This window comes from Rhipicephalus microplus, unplaced genomic scaffold, assembly GCF_043290135.1.
Source record: "Rhipicephalus microplus isolate Deutch F79 unplaced genomic scaffold, USDA_Rmic scaffold_165, whole genome shotgun sequence".
NCBI lineage: Eukaryota > Metazoa > Arthropoda > Arachnida > Ixodida > Ixodidae > Rhipicephalus > Rhipicephalus microplus.
Genome location: NW_027464736.1, coordinates 97,700 through 110,837, shown reverse-complemented (window position 1 = coordinate 110,837; position 13,138 = coordinate 97,700). Strand labels below are relative to the sequence as shown.

At 52.8% G+C, this 13,138-nt stretch overlaps 1 non-coding gene and 3 pseudogenes across 1 annotated transcript; all 4 read left to right on the top strand.

The window, feature by feature from the left end:
- The first annotated feature begins 3,056 nt into the window (after positions 1 to 3,056).
- LOC142791369 (U2 spliceosomal RNA) lies at positions 3,057 to 3,231 on the top strand (annotated as a pseudogene).
- Positions 3,232 to 5,573: 2,342 nt separating this feature from the next.
- Positions 5,574 to 5,765, top strand: LOC142791386 (U2 spliceosomal RNA). Its single transcript, XR_012890181.1, has one exon. It is a non-coding gene; the product is annotated as a U2 spliceosomal RNA (small nuclear RNA).
- A 3,084-nt stretch (positions 5,766 to 8,849) lies between these two features.
- Positions 8,850 to 9,024, top strand: LOC142791368 (U2 spliceosomal RNA; annotated as a pseudogene).
- A 3,084-nt stretch (positions 9,025 to 12,108) lies between these two features.
- Positions 12,109 to 12,283, top strand: LOC142791367 (U2 spliceosomal RNA; annotated as a pseudogene).
- The last annotated feature ends 855 nt before the right edge of the window (positions 12,284 to 13,138 follow it).

Below are 13,138 nucleotides of genomic sequence, written 5' to 3'. Positions count from 1 at the left end.
CAATGATAGAAGGAGTGTTCGGATTTACCCATGATACCGGGGTAAACGGCGTGGGTGCGTCGAGTGTCCGAGACGGTGGCGGCACGCCGCCCCGGCTGACGCGGTATTCGCGTGCAGGGAGTGCGCTAGCTGTGTTTACACTTACGATTGCTCTGGGAAAATAAATGTTTCCGTGTGTATTTCATATATGGAGGGTCTCTTTTATTTTGTTATGTTCACACGTACATACTCAAGTTTCTTATTTTTTTTAACATTCCTACTCATATTAATAAAACTATTGAGGAAATTATCATTACTGTTTCGGAGGAAAGCTAGAAGTGTGTATACGATGTGTATGCATGTGCGATGTGTATGTATGTATGTGTGTAGAAGTGTGTATGTATGTGCCAAGCTATTTCCGCTTTTCGAATTCACCCGTTTCGCAACGAAAAATAAAAAAGCCTCTAGAAAATGGGGTTTGGTTGGTGTTTCTGTTTACAGTTGCAGTGGCAAGCGAAGGCATTTTTATTTCACATCTTCACGCGGCGTCTGAACCTGAAGACGCGTGCTCTCGCCACGTCTACGCATCTACACTATTCCCCATCACAAATTAAAATCGCAAAGAACGCCACAGGACCCACTCCGCACACACCTGCTGTACGGTGGAGCGGCAAAGCCCCGATGTGCTTTTCCTATGTCCACTGACCTTTGGGGTTTGACGTCCCAAAACCACCATATGATTATGGGAAAATTTCGACCACCTGGGGTTCTTTCACGTGCACCCTAATCTGAGCACAGGGAAATGCAGCCGCCGCGGCCGGGATTCGATCCCACCACCTGCGGGTCAGCAGCCGAGTACCTTACGGCCATCAGACCACCACGGCGGGCATCGCCTTGTTGATCAAACACTTCATTTCTGAACACCATCTCATACCAGCTCATCCACCGTTGGCTCTCGTTAATTACAACGAACATCCTCGCACGCTCACCTCAATGGAATTGCCAGTTGCTGGAAGTTCCAAGGAAATTGCGCACTAGACGTACGGACGCACCACGCACGTACCTGAAGCGACGTGGACCCCAGGACGCGTGAGATCACGCCCCGGGCGCGCTTTGCCTCCGTACCCACTCGTCACTCCTCACAGCTTCACTAAGCCGAGTATGTAGAAGTCGAAGAAGCAGAACAACAAACCAGCCAATCCCCCACAGTGGGTGTGAGCCACAAGTGAAGGTCAACAAAAACAAGCAACACCAGCGAGCGCAGTGACGAAGCTATCGTAATGGGGCGAAATAATCCACGAATATGGCTGCACGTTGACGCACGGTCGCATTTGTGCAACCACCCGTGTCTCCCGAAGACCGTCTGTCGCGAGTCTTCGACGAAAAGCGCAGGCGAGTACTTCTCCACTGATTTCCGCGACCACTTGACGACCGCCTTCGGCCGCCTCATGTCCGTCCGGCACGATCGACGGAGCGCCGCACCAGCGCCTCGTACACGCCACCATAGCACTCCTACCCCTCGGAATCAGCAAAACTCGGACGTTTTCGACCACGACAGACAGAACCTGCCGGCCCGTTGAACGCTTGAACGACATCGCAGCGGCAAGTCGCACACTCACGTTCCGTCACCCTCTGCCACATGATCCTTCATTCACCGGCTTCACAACCAACCCACGCGGTAGACGTTTCGCACGCATTCCCGGGTCTGCCTTTCACGGCAGGACCTTCGTCGACCTCGGTGCGGTGTTCCGACACGTCGGAACTTGCAAGGCATATGTTGAGCGTGCTGAAGCAGCCAAAGGCACCACCTTTTCACCTTTTTGCCGATGATTGTGGGCGTCGTTGCAGAGGCGTTGCTTGGGCAGCCGGCGTAGAAGCCATGTTGGATGGGTGACGTATTCACATTTTGCACAATCATTTTTTTTTTTTTTTTCCTTCCAGACTTTGGTGCTCGAGTTGGACATGTACACTATGCATCAGTTTTTAAAACAAGTGCTGTAGCATCTCTCGCGACATGCCTGATAATGTTCGCCGGCAAGCATTTGGTGTGACGTCATGGGCGCATAGAGAGTACGCATGCAAGCAAGCACGCGTGGCTTCGACCTCTGGGAAAAAGAAGGTTTCAGTTTTAACATGTTTGTAAGCGAAACTAGAAACTTCAAGCGGACTGGGGATAAAAGCAATGCCGTGAAGCCAGCGCTGCCGCTGTCGGTGCACAATGCTGGTTGTGCATGGGTGGACGTCGGAATTGCTTTGCTACTGTTTGCCCGGCTTTTGGCCAGAACTAAGTACGAGGTGTGAAAGAATGGATTTTAATTACGTGCTAATGAATTGCATCGCTTCTCGGCCTTTTGGCTAAGATCAAAGTGTAGTCCTACCTCTCGGGACTACATTTTTGGCCTTTGGGCCGGGGTTGGATGCCCCCCCTTGAGGGGGGACAACCCTTTTCACTCTTTTTTTTCTTTCTCCTCTCGCTTCTCTTTTCCCGCTTCCTTCTTACGCTTGCGGTGCATCCAAACCGGGCTCCCTCGGGAGCTGACTGGGCAGTTGCACCGCAACTTATACGTTCTTCCCCTGTCCTGAGGTTAGGGCGTGGGTCTGAACCCACCCCTGACCGCCTGGCCTCTCCAGCAGGACTGTCTGGGGTCTTTGGACCCGCGAAGGTGTTATGCCTGCGGGATCCACTTGCGGCCTCTCTTCGGGGTGCGGCAGCAGGGGAGTGACGCTCCGCGGTGGGCAAAAGGCTCACCCCGCTATCACCGCTGTATTGAGCTATAAGCTCTGGGGTCGCTTGCTTAGCTGGCGGGTGGTCGCCCAAGGCGGCCTTCCCGACTAAGCCCAGGGTACCCCGGCCCTGGGTGGACGTGCAGCCCAGCCCCTGCTCTGCCGGCCTGCTCCAATGCAGCTCCACCATGGCTCTAAGCCATGGCGACTGGCCAAGCCCTTTGGTGAGAAAGGGTGGACGCTGGGGCAGCCGGTAGGGCGCCGCACCCTTGGTCAGGCCCGGTGGTCCCGGAGGTCCGGGCGGCCTTTGATCGGGCCAGCAAGGCCGAGACTTCTACTTCCTCTCTTGTGTGCTGCCTCTTTTGACAACCTCACTCTGTTCTTATCAGCTTAATATCTGATACGGATCCTATTTGGATCCAAGATATTAAACTTATTTTTGTGATGCGGCGGAGTGCTTGAAGCTTGCTTCACCTCCGCCACGGGTTGGCCCGGTATTGCACTACCTCCGGGATCGGCCCACTCACCCCCTGCGGGGTGAGTTCGACAATAAATTCAATGATAGAAGGAGTGTTCGGATTTACCCATGATACCGGGGTAAACGGCGTGGGTGCGTCGAGTGTCCGAGACGGTGGCGGCACGCCGCCCCGGCTGACGCGGTATTCGCGTGCAGGGAGTGCGCTAGCTGTGTTTACACTTACGATTGCTCTGGGAAAATAAATGTTTCCGTGTGTATTTCATATATGGAGGGTCTCTTTTATTTTGTTATGTTCACACGTACATACTCAAGTTTCTTATTTTTTTTAACATTCCTACTCATATTAATAAAACTATTGAGGAAATTATCATTACTGTTTCGGAGGAAAGCTAGAAGTGTGTATACGATGTGTATGCATGTGCGATGTGTATGTATGTATGTGTGTAGAAGTGTGTATGTATGTGCCAAGCTATTTCCGCTTTTCGAATTCACCCGTTTCGCAACGAAAAATAAAAAAGCCTCTAGAAAATGGGGTTTGGTTGGTGTTTCTGTTTACAGTTGCAGTGGCAAGCGAAGGCATTTTTATTTCACATCTTCACGCGGCGTCTGAACCTGAAGACGCGTGCTCTCGCCACGTCTACGCATCTACACTATTCCCCATCACAAATTAAAATCGCAAAGAACGCCACAGGACCCACTCCGCACACACCTGCTGTACGGTGGAGCGGCAAAGCCCCGATGTGCTTTTCCTATGTCCACTGACCTTTGGGGTTTGACGTCCCAAAACCACCATATGATTATGGGAAAATTTCGACCACCTGGGGTTCTTTCACGTGCACCCTAATCTGAGCACAGGGAAATGCAGCCGCCGCGGCCGGGATTCGATCCCACCACCTGCGGGTCAGCAGCCGAGTACCTTACGGCCATCAGACCACCACGGCGGGCATCGCCTTGTTGATCAAACACTTCATTTCTGAACACCATCTCATACCAGCTCATCCACCGTTGGCTCTCGTTAATTACAACGAACATCCTCGCACGCTCACCTCAATGGAATTGCCAGTTGCTGGAAGTTCCAAGGAAATTGCGCACTAGACGTACGGACGCACCACGCACGTACCTGAAGCGACGTGGACCCCAGGACGCGTGAGATCACGCCCCGGGCGCGCTTTGCCTCCGTACCCACTCGTCACTCCTCACAGCTTCACTAAGCCGAGTATGTAGAAGTCGAAGAAGCAGAACAACAAACCAGCCAATCCCCCACAGTGGGTGTGAGCCACAAGTGAAGGTCAACAAAAACAAGCAACACCAGCGAGCGCAGTGACGAAGCTATCGTAATGGGGCGAAATAATCCACGAATATGGCTGCACGTTGACGCACGGTCGCATTTGTGCAACCACCCGTGTCTCCCGAAGACCGTCTGTCGCGAGTCTTCGACGAAAAGCGCAGGCGAGTACTTCTCCACTGATTTCCGCGACCACTTGACGACCGCCTTCGGCCGCCTCATGTCCGTCCGGCACGATCGACGGAGCGCCGCACCAGCGCCTCGTACACGCCACCATAGCACTCCTACCCCTCGGAATCAGCAAAACTCGGACGTTTTCGACCACGACAGACAGAACCTGCCGGCCCGTTGAACGCTTGAACGACATCGCAGCGGCAAGTCGCACACTCACGTTCCGTCACCCTCTGCCACATGATCCTTCATTCACCGGCTTCACAACCAACCCACGCGGTAGACGTTTCGCACGCATTCCCGGGTCTGCCTTTCACGGCAGGACCTTCGTCGACCTCGGTGCGGTGTTCCGACACGTCGGAACTTGCAAGGCATATGTTGAGCGTGCTGAAGCAGCCAAAGGCACCACCTTTTCACCTTTTTGCCGATGATTGTGGGCGTCGTTGCAGAGGCGTTGCTTGGGCAGCCGGCGTAGAAGCCATGTTGGATGGGTGACGTATTCACATTTTGCACAATCATTTTTTTTTTTTTTTTCCTTCCAGACTTTGGTGCTCGAGTTGGACATGTACACTATGCATCAGTTTTTAAAACAAGTGCTGTAGCATCTCTCGCGACATGCCTGATAATGTTCGCCGGCAAGCATTTGGTGTGACGTCATGGGCGCATAGAGAGTACGCATGCAAGCAAGCACGCGTGGCTTCGACCTCTGGGAAAAAGAAGGTTTCAGTTTTAACATGTTTGTAAGCGAAACTAGAAACTTCAAGCGGACTGGGGATAAAAGCAATGCCGTGAAGCCAGCGCTGCCGCTGTCGGTGCACAATGCTGGTTGTGCATGGGTGGACGTCGGAATTGCTTTGCTACTGTTTGCCCGGCTTTTGGCCAGAACTAAGTACGAGGTGTGAAAGAATGGATTTTAATTACGTGCTAATGAATTGCATCGCTTCTCGGCCTTTTGGCTAAGATCAAAGTGTAGTATCTGTTCTTATCAGCTTAATATCTGATACGGATCCTATTTGGATCCAAGATATTAAACTTATTTTTGTGATGCGGCGGAGTGCTTGAAGCTTGCTTCACCTCCGCCACGGGTTGGCCCGGTATTGCACTACCTCCGGGATCGGCCCACTCACCCCCTGCGGGGTGAGTTCGACAATAAATTCAATGATAGAAGGAGTGTTCGGATTTACCCATGATACCGGGGTAAACGGCGTGGGTGCGTCGAGTGTCCGAGACGGTGGCGGCACGCCGCCCCGGCTGACGCGGTATTCGCGTGCAGGGAGTGCGCTAGCTGTGTTTACACTTACGATTGCTCTGGGAAAATAAATGTTTCCGTGTGTATTTCATATATGGAGGGTCTCTTTTATTTTGTTATGTTCACACGTACATACTCAAGTTTCTTATTTTTTTTAACATTCCTACTCATATTAATAAAACTATTGAGGAAATTATCATTACTGTTTCGGAGGAAAGCTAGAAGTGTGTATACGATGTGTATGCATGTGCGATGTGTATGTATGTATGTGTGTAGAAGTGTGTATGTATGTGCCAAGCTATTTCCGCTTTTCGAATTCACCCGTTTCGCAACGAAAAATAAAAAAGCCTCTAGAAAATGGGGTTTGGTTGGTGTTTCTGTTTACAGTTGCAGTGGCAAGCGAAGGCATTTTTATTTCACATCTTCACGCGGCGTCTGAACCTGAAGACGCGTGCTCTCGCCACGTCTACGCATCTACACTATTCCCCATCACAAATTAAAATCGCAAAGAACGCCACAGGACCCACTCCGCACACACCTGCTGTACGGTGGAGCGGCAAAGCCCCGATGTGCTTTTCCTATGTCCACTGACCTTTGGGGTTTGACGTCCCAAAACCACCATATGATTATGGGAAAATTTCGACCACCTGGGGTTCTTTCACGTGCACCCTAATCTGAGCACAGGGAAATGCAGCCGCCGCGGCCGGGATTCGATCCCACCACCTGCGGGTCAGCAGCCGAGTACCTTACGGCCATCAGACCACCACGGCGGGCATCGCCTTGTTGATCAAACACTTCATTTCTGAACACCATCTCATACCAGCTCATCCACCGTTGGCTCTCGTTAATTACAACGAACATCCTCGCACGCTCACCTCAATGGAATTGCCAGTTGCTGGAAGTTCCAAGGAAATTGCGCACTAGACGTACGGACGCACCACGCACGTACCTGAAGCGACGTGGACCCCAGGACGCGTGAGATCACGCCCCGGGCGCGCTTTGCCTCCGTACCCACTCGTCACTCCTCACAGCTTCACTAAGCCGAGTATGTAGAAGTCGAAGAAGCAGAACAACAAACCAGCCAATCCCCCACAGTGGGTGTGAGCCACAAGTGAAGGTCAACAAAAACAAGCAACACCAGCGAGCGCAGTGACGAAGCTATCGTAATGGGGCGAAATAATCCACGAATATGGCTGCACGTTGACGCACGGTCGCATTTGTGCAACCACCCGTGTCTCCCGAAGACCGTCTGTCGCGAGTCTTCGACGAAAAGCGCAGGCGAGTACTTCTCCACTGATTTCCGCGACCACTTGACGACCGCCTTCGGCCGCCTCATGTCCGTCCGGCACGATCGACGGAGCGCCGCACCAGCGCCTCGTACACGCCACCATAGCACTCCTACCCCTCGGAATCAGCAAAACTCGGACGTTTTCGACCACGACAGACAGAACCTGCCGGCCCGTTGAACGCTTGAACGACATCGCAGCGGCAAGTCGCACACTCACGTTCCGTCACCCTCTGCCACATGATCCTTCATTCACCGGCTTCACAACCAACCCACGCGGTAGACGTTTCGCACGCATTCCCGGGTCTGCCTTTCACGGCAGGACCTTCGTCGACCTCGGTGCGGTGTTCCGACACGTCGGAACTTGCAAGGCATATGTTGAGCGTGCTGAAGCAGCCAAAGGCACCACCTTTTCACCTTTTTGCCGATGATTGTGGGCGTCGTTGCAGAGGCGTTGCTTGGGCAGCCGGCGTAGAAGCCATGTTGGATGGGTGACGTATTCACATTTTGCACAATCATTTTTTTTTTTTTTTTCCTTCCAGACTTTGGTGCTCGAGTTGGACATGTACACTATGCATCAGTTTTTAAAACAAGTGCTGTAGCATCTCTCGCGACATGCCTGATAATGTTCGCCGGCAAGCATTTGGTGTGACGTCATGGGCGCATAGAGAGTACGCATGCAAGCAAGCACGCGTGGCTTCGACCTCTGGGAAAAAGAAGGTTTCAGTTTTAACATGTTTGTAAGCGAAACTAGAAACTTCAAGCGGACTGGGGATAAAAGCAATGCCGTGAAGCCAGCGCTGCCGCTGTCGGTGCACAATGCTGGTTGTGCATGGGTGGACGTCGGAATTGCTTTGCTACTGTTTGCCCGGCTTTTGGCCAGAACTAAGTACGAGGTGTGAAAGAATGGATTTTAATTACGTGCTAATGAATTGCATCGCTTCTCGGCCTTTTGGCTAAGATCAAAGTGTAGTCCTACCTCTCGGGACTACATTTTTGGCCTTTGGGCCGGGGTTGGATGCCCCCCCTTGAGGGGGGACAACCCTTTTCACTCTTTTTTTTCTTTCTCCTCTCGCTTCTCTTTTCCCGCTTCCTTCTTACGCTTGCGGTGCATCCAAACCGGGCTCCCTCGGGAGCTGACTGGGCAGTTGCACCGCAACTTATACGTTCTTCCCCTGTCCTGAGGTTAGGGCGTGGGTCTGAACCCACCCCTGACCGCCTGGCCTCTCCAGCAGGACTGTCTGGGGTCTTTGGACCCGCGAAGGTGTTATGCCTGCGGGATCCACTTGCGGCCTCTCTTCGGGGTGCGGCAGCAGGGGAGTGACGCTCCGCGGTGGGCAAAAGGCTCACCCCGCTATCACCGCTGTATTGAGCTATAAGCTCTGGGGTCGCTTGCTTAGCTGGCGGGTGGTCGCCCAAGGCGGCCTTCCCGACTAAGCCCAGGGTACCCCGGCCCTGGGTGGACGTGCAGCCCAGCCCCTGCTCTGCCGGCCTGCTCCAATGCAGCTCCACCATGGCTCTAAGCCATGGCGACTGGCCAAGCCCTTTGGTGAGAAAGGGTGGACGCTGGGGCAGCCGGTAGGGCGCCGCACCCTTGGTCAGGCCCGGTGGTCCCGGAGGTCCGGGCGGCCTTTGATCGGGCCAGCAAGGCCGAGACTTCTACTTCCTCTCTTGTGTGCTGCCTCTTTTGACAACCTCACTCTGTTCTTATCAGCTTAATATCTGATACGGATCCTATTTGGATCCAAGATATTAAACTTATTTTTGTGATGCGGCGGAGTGCTTGAAGCTTGCTTCACCTCCGCCACGGGTTGGCCCGGTATTGCACTACCTCCGGGATCGGCCCACTCACCCCCTGCGGGGTGAGTTCGACAATAAATTCAATGATAGAAGGAGTGTTCGGATTTACCCATGATACCGGGGTAAACGGCGTGGGTGCGTCGAGTGTCCGAGACGGTGGCGGCACGCCGCCCCGGCTGACGCGGTATTCGCGTGCAGGGAGTGCGCTAGCTGTGTTTACACTTACGATTGCTCTGGGAAAATAAATGTTTCCGTGTGTATTTCATATATGGAGGGTCTCTTTTATTTTGTTATGTTCACACGTACATACTCAAGTTTCTTATTTTTTTTAACATTCCTACTCATATTAATAAAACTATTGAGGAAATTATCATTACTGTTTCGGAGGAAAGCTAGAAGTGTGTATACGATGTGTATGCATGTGCGATGTGTATGTATGTATGTGTGTAGAAGTGTGTATGTATGTGCCAAGCTATTTCCGCTTTTCGAATTCACCCGTTTCGCAACGAAAAATAAAAAAGCCTCTAGAAAATGGGGTTTGGTTGGTGTTTCTGTTTACAGTTGCAGTGGCAAGCGAAGGCATTTTTATTTCACATCTTCACGCGGCGTCTGAACCTGAAGTCGCGTGCTCTCGCCACGTCTACGCATCTACACTATTCCCCGTCACAAATTAAAATCGCAAAGAACGCCACAGGACCCACTCCGCACACACCTGCTGTACGGTGGAGCGGCAAAGCCCCGATGTGCTTTTCCTATGTCCACTGACCTTTGGGGTTTGACGTCCCAAAACCACCATATGATTATGGGAAAATTTCGACCACCTGGGGTTCTTTCACGTGCACCCTAATCTGAGCACAGGGAAATGCAGCCGCCGCGGCCGGGATTCGATCCCACCACCTGCGGGTCAGCAGCCGAGTACCTTACGGCCATCAGACCACCACGGCGGGCATCGCCTTGTTGATCAAACACTTCATTTCTGAACACCATCTCATACCAGCTCATCCACCGTTGGCTCTCGTTAATTACAACGAACATCCTCGCACGCTCACCTCAATGGAATTGCCAGTTGCTGGAAGTTCCAAGGAAATTGCGCACTAGACGTACGGACGCACCACGCACGTACCTGAAGCGACGTGGACCCCAGGACGCGTGAGATCACGCCCCGGGCGCGCTTTGCCTCCGTACCCACTCGTCACTCCTCACAGCTTCACTAAGCCGAGTATGTAGAAGTCGAAGAAGCAGAACAACAAACCAGCCAATCCCCCACAGTGGGTGTGAGCCACAAGTGAAGGTCAACAAAAACAAGCAACACCAGCGAGCGCAGTGACGAAGCTATCGTAATGGGGCGAAATAATCCACGAATATGGCTGCACGTTGACGCACGGTCGCATTTGTGCAACCACCCGTGTCTCCCGAAGACCGTCTGTCGCGAGTCTTCGACGAAAAGCGCAGGCGAGTACTTCTCCACTGATTTCCGCGACCACTTGACGACCGCCTTCGGCCGCCTCATGTCCGTCCGGCACGATCGACGGAGCGCCGCACCAGCGCCTCGTACACGCCACCATAGCACTCCTACCCCTCGGAATCAGCAAAACTCGGACGTTTTCGACCACGACAGACAGAACCTGCCGGCCCGTTGAACGCTTGAACGACATCGCAGCGGCAAGTCGCACACTCACGTTCCGTCACCCTCTGCCACATGATCCTTCATTCACCGGCTTCACAACCAACCCACGCGGTAGACGTTTCGCACGCATTCCCGGGTCTGCCTTTCACGGCAGGACCTTCGTCGACCTCGGTGCGGTGTTCCGACACGTCGGAACTTGCAAGGCATATGTTGAGCGTGCTGAAGCAGCCAAAGGCACCACCTTTTCACCTTTTTGCCGATGATTGTGGGCGTCGTTGCAGAGGCGTTGCTTGGGCAGCCGGCGTAGAAGCCATGTTGGATGGGTGACGTATTCACATTTTGCACAATCATTTTTTTTTTTTTTTTCCTTCCAGACTTTGGTGCTCGAGTTGGACATGTACACTATGCATCAGTTTTTAAAACAAGTGCTGTAGCATCTCTCGCGACATGCCTGATAATGTTCGCCGGCAAGCATTTGGTGTGACGTCATGGGCGCATAGAGAGTACGCATGCAAGCAAGCACGCGTGGCTTCGACCTCTGGGAAAAAGAAGGTTTCAGTTTTAACATGTTTGTAAGCGAAACTAGAAACTTCAAGCGGACTGGGGATAAAAGCAATGCCGTGAAGCCAGCGCTGCCGCTGTCGGTGCACAATGCTGGTTGTGCATGGGTGGACGTCGGAATTGCTTTGCTACTGTTTGCCCGGCTTTTGGCCAGAACTAAGTACGAGGTGTGAAAGAATGGATTTTAATTACGTGCTAATGAATTGCATCGCTTCTCGGCCTTTTGGCTAAGATCAAAGTGTAGTCCTACCTCTCGGGACTACATTTTTGGCCTTTGGGCCGGGGTTGGATGCCCCCCCTTGAGGGGGGACAACCCTTTTCACTCTTTTTTTTCTTTCTCCTCTCGCTTCTCTTTTCCCGCTTCCTTCTTACGCTTGCGGTGCATCCAAACCGGGCTCCCTCGGGAGCTGACTGGGCAGTTGCACCGCAACTTATACGTTCTTCCCCTGTCCTGAGGTTAGGGCGTGGGTCTGAACCCACCCCTGACCGCCTGGCCTCTCCAGCAGGACTGTCTGGGGTCTTTGGACCCGCGAAGGTGTTATGCCTGCGGGATCCACTTGCGGCCTCTCTTCGGGGTGCGGCAGCAGGGGAGTGACGCTCCGCGGTGGGCAAAAGGCTCACCCCGCTATCACCGCTGTATTGAGCTATAAGCTCTGGGGTCGCTTGCTTAGCTGGCGGGTGGTCGCCCAAGGCGGCCTTCCCGACTAAGCCCAGGGTACCCCGGCCCTGGGTGGACGTGCAGCCCAGCCCCTGCTCTGCCGGCCTGCTCCAATGCAGCTCCACCATGGCTCTAAGCCATGGCGACTGGCCAAGCCCTTTGGTGAGAAAGGGTGGACGCTGGGGCAGCCGGTAGGGCGCCGCACCCTTGGTCAGGCCCGGTGGTCCCGGAGGTCCGGGCGGCCTTTGATCGGGCCAGCAAGGCCGAGACTTCTACTTCCTCTCTTGTGTGCTGCCTCTTTTGACAACCTCACTCTGTTCTTATCAGCTTAATATCTGATACGGATCCTATTTGGATCCAAGATATTAAACTTATTTTTGTGATGCGGCGGAGTGCTTGAAGCTTGCTTCACCTCCGCCACGGGTTGGCCCGGTATTGCACTACCTCCGGGATCGGCCCACTCACCCCCTGCGGGGTGAGTTCGACAATAAATTCAATGATAGAAGGAGTGTTCGGATTTACCCATGATACCGGGGTAAACGGCGTGGGTGCGTCGAGTGTCCGAGACGGTGGCGGCACGCCGCCCCGGCTGACGCGGTATTCGCGTGCAGGGAGTGCGCTAGCTGTGTTTACACTTACGATTGCTCTGGGAAAATAAATGTTTCCGTGTGTATTTCATATATGGAGGGTCTCTTTTATTTTGTTATGTTCACACGTACATACTCAAGTTTCTTATTTTTTTTAACATTCCTACTCATATTAATAAAACTATTGAGGAAATTATCATTACTGTTTCGGAGGAAAGCTAGAAGTGTGTATACGATGTGTATGCATGTGCGATGTGTATGTATGTATGTGTGTAGAAGTGTGTATGTATGTGCCAAGCTATTTCCGCTTTTCGAATTCACCCGTTTCGCAACGAAAAATAAAAAAGCCTCTAGAAAATGGGGTTTGGTTGGTGTTTCTGTTTACAGTTGCAGTGGCAAGCGAAGGCATTTTTATTTCACATCTTCACGCGGCGTCTGAACCTGAAGACGCGTGCTCTCGCCACGTCTACGCATCTACACTATTCCCCATCACAAATTAAAATCGCAAAGAACGCCACAGGACCCACTCCGCACACACCTGCTGTACGGTGGAGCGGCAAAGCCCCGATGTGCTTTTCCTATGTCCACTGACCTTTGGGGTTTGACGTCCCAAAACCACCATATGATTATGGGAAAATTTCGACCACCTGGGGTTCTTTCACGTGCACCCTAATCTGAGCACAGGGAAATGCAGCCGCCGCGGCCGGGATTCGATCCCACCACCTGCGGGTCAG